The sequence below is a fragment of the Drosophila sechellia genome, unplaced genomic scaffold (assembly GCF_004382195.2).
Source record: "Drosophila sechellia strain sech25 unplaced genomic scaffold, ASM438219v1 U_220, whole genome shotgun sequence".
NCBI classification, from domain to species: Eukaryota; Metazoa; Arthropoda; class Insecta; order Diptera; family Drosophilidae; genus Drosophila; species Drosophila sechellia.
Genome location: NW_022611161.1, coordinates 18,908 through 32,328, shown reverse-complemented (window position 1 = coordinate 32,328; position 13,421 = coordinate 18,908). Strand labels below are relative to the sequence as shown.

The 13,421-nt window shown below is 33.7% G+C and overlaps 2 non-coding genes across 2 annotated transcripts; both read left to right on the top strand.

The window, feature by feature from the left end:
• Positions 1-263: 263 nt before the first annotated feature.
• On the top strand, positions 264-2,265 carry LOC116802795. The gene has a single exon (XR_004363142.1). It is a non-coding gene; the product is annotated as a small subunit ribosomal RNA (ribosomal RNA).
• Positions 2,266-2,952: 687 nt separating this feature from the next.
• LOC116802794 lies at positions 2,953-3,131 on the top strand. The gene has a single exon (XR_004363141.1). It is a non-coding gene; the product is annotated as a 5.8S ribosomal RNA (ribosomal RNA).
• The last annotated feature ends 10,290 nt before the right edge of the window (positions 3,132-13,421 follow it).

Sequence of the window (13,421 nt, the reverse complement as noted above, 5' to 3'; positions counted from 1 at the left end):
TATATTACAATAATTATATGAAATTCTTGTTATATTGGTAAAACAAGTATAAATTAAAAATGAAAATATGGATTACGAATGCTATATAAAAATGGCCGTAATCGAATAGATTTTTTACTTATATTTATATATTTAAAATTTTACCCAAAGGCGAAATATTGAATTTTATTCAATATAATAAAAATCATGGAAAAAATCTATATATCTATTATATTGCTTATTTCGATTCAAAAAATATGAATGGAATATGAAGGAAAAACATTATTCTGGTTGATCCTGCCAGTAGCTATATGCTTGTCTCAAAGATTAAGCCATGCATGTCTAAGTACACACGAATTAAAAGTGAAACCGCAAAAGGCTCATTATATGGTTATATGGTTATGGTTCCTTAGATCGTTAACAGTTACGTGGATAACTGTGGTAATTCTAGAGCTAATACATGCAATTAAAACATGAACCTTATGGGACATGTGCTTTTATTAGGCTAAAACCAAGCGATCGCAAGATCGTTATATTGGTTGAACTCTAGATAACATGCAGATCGTATGGTCTTGTACCGACGACAGATCTTTCAAATGTCTGCCCTATCAACTTTTGATGGTAGTATCTAGGACTACCATGGTTGCAACGGGTAACGGGGAATCAGGGTTAGATTCCGGAGAGGGAGCCTGAGAAACGGCTACCACATCTAAGGAAGGCAGCAGGCGCGTAAATTACCCACTCCCAGCTCGGGGAGGTAGTGACGAAAAATAACAATACAGGACTCATATCCGAGGCCCTGTAATTGGAATGAGTACACTTTAAATCCTTTAACAAGGACCGATTGGAGGGCAAGTCTGGTGCCAGCAGCCGCGGTAATTCCAGCTCCAATAGCGTATATTAAAGTTGTTGCGGTTAAAACGTTCGTAGTTGAACTTGTGCTTCATACGGGTAGTACAACTTACAATTGTGGTTAGTACTATACCTTTATGTATGTAAGCGTATTACCGGTGGAGTTCTTATATGTGATTAAATACTTGTATTTTTTCATATGTTCCTCCTATTTAAAAACCTGCACTAGTGCTCTTAAACGAGTGTTATTGTGGGCCGGTACTATTACTTTGAACAAATTAGAGTGCTTAAAGCAGGCTTCAAATGCCTGAATATTCTGTGCATGGGATAATGAAATAAGACCTCTGTTCTGCTTTCATTGGTTTTCAGATCAAGAGGTAATGATTAATAGAAGCAGTTTCGGGGCATTAGTATTACGACGCGAGAGGTGAAATTCTTGGACCGTCGTAAGACTAACTTAAGCGAAAGCATTTGCCAAAGATGTTTTCATTAATCAAGAACGAAAGTTAGAGGTTCGAAGGCGATCAGATACCGCCCTAGTTCTAACCATAAACGATGCCAGCTAGCAATTGGGTGTAGCTACTTTTATGGCTCTCTCAGTCGCTTCCCGGGAAACCAAAGCTTTTGGGCTCCGGGGGAAGTATGGTTGCAAAGCTGAAACTTAAAGGAATTGACGGAAGGGCACCACCAGGAGTGGAGCCTGCGGCTTAATTTGACTCAACACGGGAAAACTTACCAGGTCCGAACATAAGTGTGTAAGACAGATTGATAGCTCTTTCTCGAATCTATGGGTGGTGGTGCATGGCCGTTCTTAGTTCGTGGAGTGATTTGTCTGGTTAATTCCGATAACGAACGAGACTCAAATATATTAAATAGATATCTTCAGGATTATGGTGCTGAAGCTTATGTAGCCTTCATTCATGGTGGCAGTAAAATGTTTATTGTGTTTGAATGTGTTTATGTAAGTGGAGCCGTACCTGTTGGTTTGTCCCATTATAAGGACACTAGCTTCTTAAATGGACAAATTGCGTCTAGCAATAATGAGATTGAGCAATAACAGGTCTGTGATGCCCTTAGATGTCCTGGGCTGCACGCGCGCTACAATGAAAGTATCAACGTGTATTTCCTAGACCGAGAGGTCCGGGTAAACCGCTGAACCACTTTCATGCTTGGGATTGTGAACTGAAACTGTTCACATGAACTTGGAATTCCCAGTAAGTGTGAGTCATTAACTCGCATTGATTACGTCCCTGCCCTTTGTACACACCGCCCGTCGCTACTACCGATTGAATTATTTAGTGAGGTCTCCGGACGTGATCACTGTGACGCCTTGCGTGTTACGGTTGTTTCGCAAAAGTTGACCGAACTTGATTATTTAGAGGAAGTAAAAGTCGTAACAAGGTTTCCGTAGGTGAACCTGCGGAAGGATCATTATTGTATAATATCCTTATCGTTAATAAATATTTGTTATAATACAAATAAATACAATTTACCAAAATAAAAATATTACAAAATGATTCCACGGAATCAAAAGTTAAAGTCAAAATAAAATGAAGATGGCTTTTATTTTATATGTGGGGCTTGGCAACCTCATAAAAAGACTTTAACATTATTAATGTTGCTGTGCGTATTTGTGGCAGTACTTACTACAACAACGGCGTTTCCTATAAAAACAAATTCTCGAAAATGGAAATCGAAGAAACTAAACTAAATTCGAAAGTAGAAGTCGAATTAAAATAAAAATAATTTTGAATGTGTGGTAATCAAAATAAGTGTGTGTGTATATGGACCATAATATACACGCGTTGCGAAGATGTATTGTTCATCTATGTTATGAGCATACGTTGGCTAATGCAACAACCTAAAATATACAATGTTTGTACCTGTCATCCATCAGGTTAATGTTTTATATAAATTTTGCAGTATGTGTCACCCAAAATAGCAAACCATAACCAGATTATTATGATACATAATGCTTATATGAAACTAAGACATTTCGCAACATTTATTTTAGGTATAAAAATAAATTTATTGAAGGAATTGATATATGCCAGTAAAATGGTGTATTTTTAATTTCTTTCAATAAAAACAATATTGACATTATATAAAATTGAATTATAAAACTCTAAGCGGTGGATCACTCGGCTCATGGGTCGATGAAGAACGCAGCAAACTGTGCGTCATCGTGTGAACTGCAGGACACATGAACATCGACATTTTGAACGCATATCGCAGTCCATGCTGTTATGTACTTTAATTAATTTTATAGTGCTGCTTGGACTACATATGGTTGAGGGTTGTAAGACTATGCTAATTAAGTTGTTTATAAATTTTTTATAAGCATATGGTATATTATTGGATTAAATAATGAAACTTCGGAAGGAACCAGCTACTAGATGGTTCGATTGGTCTTTCGCCCCTATACTCAATTCTGACAATCGATTTGCACGTCAGAACTGTTTCGGTCTTCCATCAGGGTTTCCCCTGACTTCAACCTGATCAAGTATAGTTCACCCTCCGCGAAGTCTAGCAATTTGATCGCTGATAAGCGGCAAGGGGTATTTATCCGAAATCGTGTTCGAGTTCCGTTCTTCTTTTTGACGAGCAACATGGGGCTAGCAAAGGGAGAGCAACTTGGGCGAACAATATAACATCTTATCAATTCGCTCACCTGCATTCGCACTACTTCTCTCTCTTCGGGGCTAAGTCTGTAAGGTCGGCGCTGAACAGTTTTAGTTGGGTCAATCAAACGGATTTTCATTTCGCCTGTATTTACTCGAGTATGAGGTATCCCGTTGGTAAATGAAGTTGAGTGCTTTTCAAGTAGCTCAATTAATTGAGCTTTCTCATTGTCGACTAATTCGGTGTCAATATCGGACAAAGTAAACGATCGCTCAGTAAAGGAACAATTATTAACAGTTTTTGATTTTACAACTTTAAAATTATCGGATGTCAAAATTACATAAAAGCCTTGTTTAAGTATTTCTCGCCCTATCAGAATATCATTCCTCATTTGCTCGTTCGGGACTACATGAAATAATATTTCCATAATATTTTCGTTTATAGTGACTTCACTCAGGATTTGCAATGTACTGCACACACTGCCACCACCAATGCCTTTTATCATTACAGTATTGTTTATACGTTTACCAGATAACTTACTGCTAATGTCGTCTTTAATAAGGGAGCACTCTGCACCGGAATCGAAACAAATTGGATAGATCTCACCTCGTTGATGCAAGCTTCCCTTTGACTCAGTCACACAACATTGGTTAACAGTCTTCTGTTGAGTCACATCTTGTTTGGCTGCACTTCCGTTTTTCGGGCACTGGTTGGAGAAATGTCCCGGTTGGCCGCACCGATAGCACGTAACATTTGATTTTTCACGCTGCGGTTTCGCCTCTCTATCTTGTCGCATTTTATTTCGGCATTCAGCAATTCGATGTCCCGGCTTTGAACAGAAGTGGCATACAACTGGCGATGCCTTACGGTTCTTCTGATCAGGTCCAAGGTTGTCATCTCGAGCATGTCGCTTCTTGTCGAACGTAAACACTTTTAACTCCGCCTGTAGCTTACTTCTGGTACGCACATTGGATGTGAAGAGGACGCGCTGCAAACGACTGTCAATGTTTGCCATATGCGCAAGAACAGTTGTAACGGCAATTTCTTCTATTTCCATATTCCGCCACTTCGTAGTTAGCGTCGTCACCAGCCGACTCGCATACACCGCGTAACATTCGGCGGCAGTCGGGCGGCTGTTGAGTAAATTTAAAAACGTAGCGGCCGGCGTCTCTTCGGTTTCAAAGCGCTGCAGAAATAATTCCTGGAACTCTTGCCAAGTCATACCATGGTACGAAATTTGTGTTAGCCACTGAGATGCAGTTCCCTCCATGCAGTTACTTAGTGCCATGATCAATTTACTTCCTTTAAGGGGGTGCTCAGTTAGAATTATATCGGTTGTTGAACACCACTTTGCTGCCTCTACGCATGCAGCATCAGGGTTAAATTTGGGTAGCTTAACATCATAACTAGGTTGCTGCTCACGTGCCGGCGTCACTTGCATGATTTTTACAAGTTCAGCCAAATTCCGATTTTGCATTTCGACTATTGCATGCCACTGATCCTCAGAAAATGCAGGGTGTGGCACAGATCCCACTTCTGATGTCGGGTTATGAATATCAGGAGCCTCGCCGTCCGTCCGTCCGTCCATATCGGCGTCGCTCATATCCCTTTTCACTGTATAATTTTATGCAGCTGTGCGCAGTCAACGAGTCCACTTGCGTCTGCTTTGGCTTCTCAACGATTAATGCCCTCACTCCAGTTTCGTGCAGCCTGCTTTGTCTCTTCTCAATTTTTGGCATTCCCTTTTCATTATATCGTTTTCCCTTTCTAACCAAGCAGCGCAAGTGGCCACGTTCAGCAACAGCTTTATCGCTCTCGTTTTTGCAAAATCCCGTTCATAGATAATTCATCTATTTATCCTCACACATTGACAATAAATAGGAACACGCATAATAGCAAAGAGAACATGGAGAAGAAGTAAACAGCGACTACACGCATACTCATTATTTTCGCCACGACAGATATATAGATATATATATATATAGATATATAGATATATAGATATATAGATATATAGATATATAGATATATAGATATATAGATATATATAGATATATAGATATATAGATATATAGATATATAGATATATAATATATAGATATATAGATATATAGATATATAGATATATAGATATATAGATATATAGATATATAGATATATAGATATATAGATATATAGATATATAGATATATAGATATATAGATATATAGATATATAGATATATAGATATATAGATATATAGATATATAGATATATAGATATATAGATATATAGATATATAGATATATAGATATATAGATATATAGATATATAGATATATAGATATATAGATATATAGATATATAGATATATAGATATATAGATATATAGATATATAGATATATAGATATATAGATATATAGATATATAGATATATAGATATATAGATATATAGATATATAGATATATAGATATATAGATATATAGATATATAGATATATAGATATATAGATTATAGATATATAATAATAGATATATAGATATATAGATATAAATATAGATATATAGATATATAGATATATAGATATATAGATATATAGATATATAATATATGATATATATATATAGATATATAGATATATAGATATATAGATATATAGATATATAGATAGATAGATAGATAGATAGATAGATAGATAGATAGATAGATATATAGATATATAGATATATAGATAAACGGTTTCAGTCTTAAGCTGATATTCAATCAAAAAAAACGCAAAGCGGATTCATTCGGAGTTTTTATTTATTTTGGCGTTGATCTTAGTTCAAATACGGATCATTTATTATTCGACTCAAATTAAAAACCATTTTACTGGCGCAGTCGGTAGGATACTAAAAAAGTATTCAAAAAAAAAGAACCGCGAGTGGGAAATAAATTAACTTTTATAATCCGGTACTCGTAAACAATTACGCTTGTGATTTTCGTTACTTCAACTTGGATTATAAATCCATTTCGGTTGTCCTAATAAAGTGGAAGAAATCAAAGAAAATCCACAGTTGAAATTCAGGCGAAAGAAACATTACAAATAATAAAATTATAGAAAGGTAAAAATTGTTTAACTAACTACCAAATAAGCAAAAATCAAAATAATAAAATACTCCAGAAGACTAAAACGTAAAAACATAATAAACGCTATCTAAATAAAACTAAAAGAAAATACAAAGTGGAACAACCTAAGATTGCCGCACCACAACTCGTAACTCTAAACGAGAACATCCTAAGTGAAGCGAGAAGACAACTCAAAGACATTTTCCCATTTAATGGAGATCCCTCAGCGCTTTATACGTTCAGTAGTAGAGTGGATTACATCCTAGAACCCCAACTAACGACTTGCGACAACAACGCATTCTACTCGGAGCTGTGGAACGAAACATAGATGGACAAGTTATAAGATCATTGGGACTACCAAACATCAAGGACTGGTACACCTTGAGGTCAAGGTTAATTGTTGAATACAAACCCCAAACGCCAAATTACAAACTTTTGGAAAATTTCCGAGAAGCGCCATACAAAGGAAATTTACGAGCATTCTGCGAGGAAGCTGAAAGTAGGCGTCAACTCTTAATAGCTAAACTACATCTAGAAGGTAATAATACCGACCTCATCATTTATTTCCAAGCAATTAGGGACTCTATTAAGGCACTTATTCGAAAATTACCAAATAATTTGTTCTGTATTTTGGCTCATCATAAAATTCCCGATTTAAAAACCTTAATAAACATAGCACAAAATGAGTGGATTTATGAAGAACACGCAAATGTTTATATTAAGCAAAATTTCGAAAAAAATATTAAAATGAAAATTGAAAATAATACTTTCCATGCAAATACAAGTAAAATGAATCCAAACTTTCAAATTCACTATCAATCCAGATATCCATCATATCAACAACCATTACAACCTTTTTTTAATCCATACCAGTATCGACCCATTCAATCACAATATCCATATCCACTCATGCAAACTCCACAACGACGAATGTTCAACAGACCATCCATGAGACCTGGACAAAATCAATTTGGTGCAAATAGATTTGCAAACCCACAACCTAATTTTAATAGGAATCCATTTCCACACAAGCAACAAACTATAAAACAAATTATTAAACGTCCTAGACCAGCTGACAGCGATCAATCAAGAATGTCTGTCGACGAAGTTAGACTACAAGACGCACAAGAATATGGACCAACTGACCCAAACTGTAATCAACACTTTTATGAACAAGAACTTCTTGACTACAATCCATACCAAACCCAGGCTGACTTATAACGCCATCAGAATTAAATGAAAATATTTCTCAATCTAACGAGAATTTTCGGTTACCAGCCTCGGCCAACACCAATACATAGAAATAACACACAAAGGTCATAAATACAAATGCCTCATTGACACAGGATCGACCATTAACATGATGAGAGAAAATTTCTTTAGTCTCCCAATTCAAAACACTAAATGCAAAGTTTTTACGTCTAACGGTACCATAATACTAAACAAGTCTATTACCTTACCCATTAACAATACTTTTAACAGGGCTGAACAATTTTATCTACAAGATTTCTCAAAAGATTATGATTTATTAATTGGCAGAAAATTACTTAATAATGGACAATCCATTATAAATTATAAAAATTCCACCATTTCAATTTATAATAAAGTATACCCATTAGTTAATTCAGACCCAAATAAAAATCATTCTTTTTACATTCAAAAACAAAAAATACCAATATCAGATGAGAAATTAATTCCAACTTTCATAAAAAGAAATAGATTTTAAATTTTTTCGATTAAATCATCTAAATGAAGAGGAAAGTTCTAAATTAAAAATATTATTAGATAAATTCAAGAATCTTCAATATCAAGAAGGAGATCATTTAACATTCACTAATAAAATAAAACACGTAATAAACACAACACACAATTCTCCTTTTTATTCTAAGAAATATCCACTTGCTCATATGCATGAAATAGAAGTAGAAAATCAGGTACAAGAAATGCTTAGGCAAGGTTTAATTAGAGAAAGTAATTCACCATATAATAGTCCTACTTGGGTAGTATCAAAAAAACTCGACGCTTCAGGTGAACAGAAATACAGAGTTGTAAATGACTATAGAAAGTTGAACGAAATAACAATTCCAGATAGATATATATATATATATCCAATGCCAAACATAGATGTAATACTCGGTAAACTAGGACAGAGTCAATATTTTACAACAATAGATCTAGCGAAAGGCTTCCACCAAATAAAAATGGACCCAGACTCAATTCAGAAAACTGCATTCTCCACCAAGAGCGGACATTACGAATACGTTCGGATGCCATTTGGTCTCAGAAACGCACCCGCAACATTTCAAAGGTGCATGAATAACATTCTCCGACCACTGCTCTACAAGCATTGTTTAGTTTACTTAGATGACATAATTGTTTTCTCTTCATCGCTTGATGAACATATAAATTCATTAAGATTGGTTTTTCCAAAATTGTCCGAAGCAAATTTAAAATTGCAATTAAACAAATGCGAATTCTTAAAAAGGGAAGCCAGTTTTCTTGGTCATATTGTAAGTCCAAATGGTATTAAACCAAACCCTCTTAAAGTAAAATCTATAGTTTCATACCCAATTCCAACTAAAGTAAAAGAGATCACAGCATTCTTAGGACTAACCGGTTATTACCGCAAATTTATCCCTAATTACGCTGACATAGCAAAACCTCTTACACAATGTCTAAAAAAAGGAATGAAAATAGACACAAAAAATCAAAATTATTTAGATGCATTTGAGAAACTAAAAGTCTTGATAATAAGCGAACCAATTTTACAACTCCCCGATTTTGAAAAAAATTCGTACTTACTACAGATGCTAGTAACGTAGCCCTTGGTGCCGTTCTTTCTCAAAACGGTCATCCAATATCTTTCATCAGCAGAACACTAAACGAACATGAATTAAATTACAGTGCGATAGAAAAGGAATTACTTGCCATAGTATGGGCAACTAAAACTTTACGCCACTACTTACTTGGGCGAAAATTCGATATAGCTAGCGACCATCAACCTCTTAGATGGATACATACATTAAAAGAACCAAATGCTAAACTCCAAAGATGGAGAACTAAATTACATGAATTTCAGTTAGCTGATGCATTATCACGGATTAAAATTGAAGAGAATCATTATAGCAAAGCCACCCAACAGTGCACAGGAAGACAATAGTGAACTTATTCACTTAACAGAAAAACAAATAAACATTTTTAATAAACAAATCATATTCGTTAAAACAGATCAAAATAAAGTAGAAAAGTCAACCTATTTCGGTAAATCAATTACTACTATTTTGTATGATAAAATGACAAGAGAAAGAGCAAAACAATTTTTACTTGACCATTTCATTAACAAATACATTACCATGTATATTATGAGTGATGTAGATTTTGAACTTATACAAGCAGCACATAAAGAAATCATTAATACCTATTACACAAAGATTATTCGAAGTCTCATCTTATTATAGAATGTACATTCATATGCAGAATTTAAAGAATTCATATTGCAATCACATGAAAAACTCTTGCACCCCGGTATCCAAAAAATGACAAAGTTATTTAAGGAAAACTACTATTTTCCAAATTGTCAACCTCTAATTCAAAACATAATAAATGAATGCTACTTGTGTAACTTGACCAAGACAGAACATATTTTTTTGATTTGCCCTTCAAAATTACACCAAATCCTGAACACTGTCGAGATAAAATTGTAATAGACATCTATTCATCTGAAGGCAAACACTACATTAGTTGTATCGACGTTTACTCGAAATTCGCAACCCTTGTTATGAGTGATGTAGATTTTGAACTTATACAAGCAGCACATAAAGAAGAGAATCATTATAGCAAAGTCACCCAACATAGTGCAGAGGAAGACAATAGTGAACTTATTCACTTAACAGAAAAACAAAAAACATTTTTAATAAACAAATCATATTCGTTAAAACAGATCAAAATAAAGTAGAAAAGTCAACCTATTTCGGTAAATCAATTACTACTATTTTGTATGATAAAATGACAAGAGAAAGAGCAAAACAATTTTTACTTGACCATTTCATTTACAAATACATTACCATGTATATTATGAGTGATGTAGATTTTGAACTTATACAAGCAGCACATAAAGAAATCATTAATACCAATTACACAAAGATTATTCGAAGTCTCATCTTATTATAGAATGTACATTCATATGCAGAATTTAAAGAATTCATATTGCAATCACATGAAAAACTCTTACACCCCGGTATCCAAAAAATGACAAAGTTATTTAAGGAAAACTACTATTTTCCAAATTGTCAACCTCTAATTCAAAACATAATAAATGAATGCTACTTGTGTAACTTGACCAAGACAGAACATATTTTTTTGAAATGCCCTTCAAAATTACACCAAATCCTGAACACTGTCGAGATAAAATTGTAATAGACATCTATTCATCTGAAGGCAAACACTACATTAGTTGTATCGACGTTTACTCGAAATTCGCAACCCTTGTTATGAGTGATGTAGATTTTGAACTCATACAAGCAGCACATAAAGAAATCATTAATACCTATTACACAAAGATTATTCGAAGTCTCATCTTATTATAGAATGTACATTCATATGCAGAATTTAAAGAATTCATATTGCAATCACATGAAAAACTCTTGCACCCCGGTATCCAAAAAATGACAAAGTTATTTAAGGAAAACTACTATTTTCCAAATTGTCAACCTCTAATTCAAAACATAATAAATGAATGCTACTTGTGTAACTTGACCAAGACAGAACATATTTTTTTGAAATGCTCTTCAAAATTACACCAAATCCTGAACACTGTCGAGATAAAATTGTAATAGACATCTATTCATCTGAAGGCAAACACTACAATAGTTGTATCGACGTTTACTCGAAATTCGCAACCCTTGAACAAATTAAAACAAAAGATTGGATAGAGTGTAGAAATGCATTAATGCGAATTTTTAATCAAATAGGCAAGCCCATATTATTAAAAGCTGATAGAGACGGCGCATTCTCCAGCTTAGCCCTTAAGCGATGGCTTGAAAGTGAGGAGATTGAGTTACGACTTAACTAACACAGCCAAAAACGGAGTAGCAGATATAGAAAGGTTACATAAAACAATAAACGAAAAAATTCGAATAATTCATCTAACGAAAAGGAAGCTAAACTAAGCAAAATTGAAACTATTCTTTTCATATACAATCACAAAACTAAGCATGACACTACTGGACAGACCCCTGCTCACATTTTTCTTTACTCTGTTCGACCAATTTTAGACACTAAAAAAATTAAAGATAGGCAAATAGAAAAAATAAATAGTAACAGACGAGAATTTGATATAGACACTCGATTTAGAAAAGGTCCTCTACAGAAGGGAAAATTGGAAAACCCATTTAAAGCAAACAAAAATGTAGAACAAATAGACTCCGATCATTATAAAATCACAAATCGAAATAGAGTCACTCATTACTATAAAACACAGTTTAAGAAAAAGAAAACTTTTAATAAAGTCCCAATTTCACAGGAATCTGGCGTATAATGATGATGTTACTTCTATTATTTGGGACGGCCCACACCCAACAAATTCAAATAAACAACATTCACACCAATCACTGCTATCTCCTTTTTTCAAGTAAACCAATTCAAATACCATCAGCATTTGAACATCATTGCCTAAAAATTAATTTAACTGAAATCAACACTTTGACTACTTACTTTGGCCATAAAATACAAAACATTACAGACACACCCCGCATGAAATATCTGTATAATAAATTGCTTAAAGAATTAAACGGAATAACTATTCACCAAAAAAATAGACAGAAGCGTGGTCTATTAAACGTAAAAGGTTCATCTCTTAAATTCCTATTTGGTACACTTGATGAAAATGATCGAGTGCGTTTTCAAGAAAAATTAGATTCAACCGCTAAAAATTCAATACAACTTCATGAAATGAACAATGTTATACAATTTATGAACGACGGACTACAACGACTGAAAAATTATGAGAATAATCGCAATAGTATCGACACTCTTGTACACGAACTTATGCAGTTCATTGAATACATAGAAGACTTAGAGATGGGCATGCAACTCTCACGCTTAGGACTTTTCAACCCAAAACTACTTGCTTACGACAAATTAAATAACGTTAACAGCCAAAAAATACTACTAATTATAACATCAACTTGGATGAATTTCAAAGACAACGAACTACTAATCATATCACACATACCCATTAACCAAACACTGATCAACACAATTAAAATTATCCCTTATCCTGATCAAAACTGATACCAGTTGGATTACTTAGACCATGAGTCTTACTTTGAAAATAAAAATAAAATCTTTAATCAAAAAAATGAAGAAATAAATAATGATTGCATCATAAACATAATTAAGCGTAAAAATCCAATTTGCAATTTTATTCAAATCCCCACAAAGGAAATGATTAAATATGTTGAGCCAAATATAATTTTAACATGGAATTTAACCGAAACTAGGATAGTAGAAAACTGTCAAAAATTGAACAACAATGTCAAGATAAAGGGAAACAAAATTATTACTGTAAATCAATGCAGAATTGAAATTGAAAACATTATCTTAAGTAAAAATTATTTTACCCCGGAAATAGACTTAACACCGTTATACGCACCACTGGATATAATTAAGATAAAGACGTTAAAACACGATGACGTTGTGAATCTAATAAAAAAAAAATAATACCATATTTTATATCATAGTAACACTTATTATTATTGTACTTATTATACTATACGGATTATCAAAATATGTAACCCAAAATCCATTTATAATTTTATATAGGAAAATAAGAAAACAATCGAAAACAAATCAAGAACAGCCTCAAGAAATAGAAATTGAA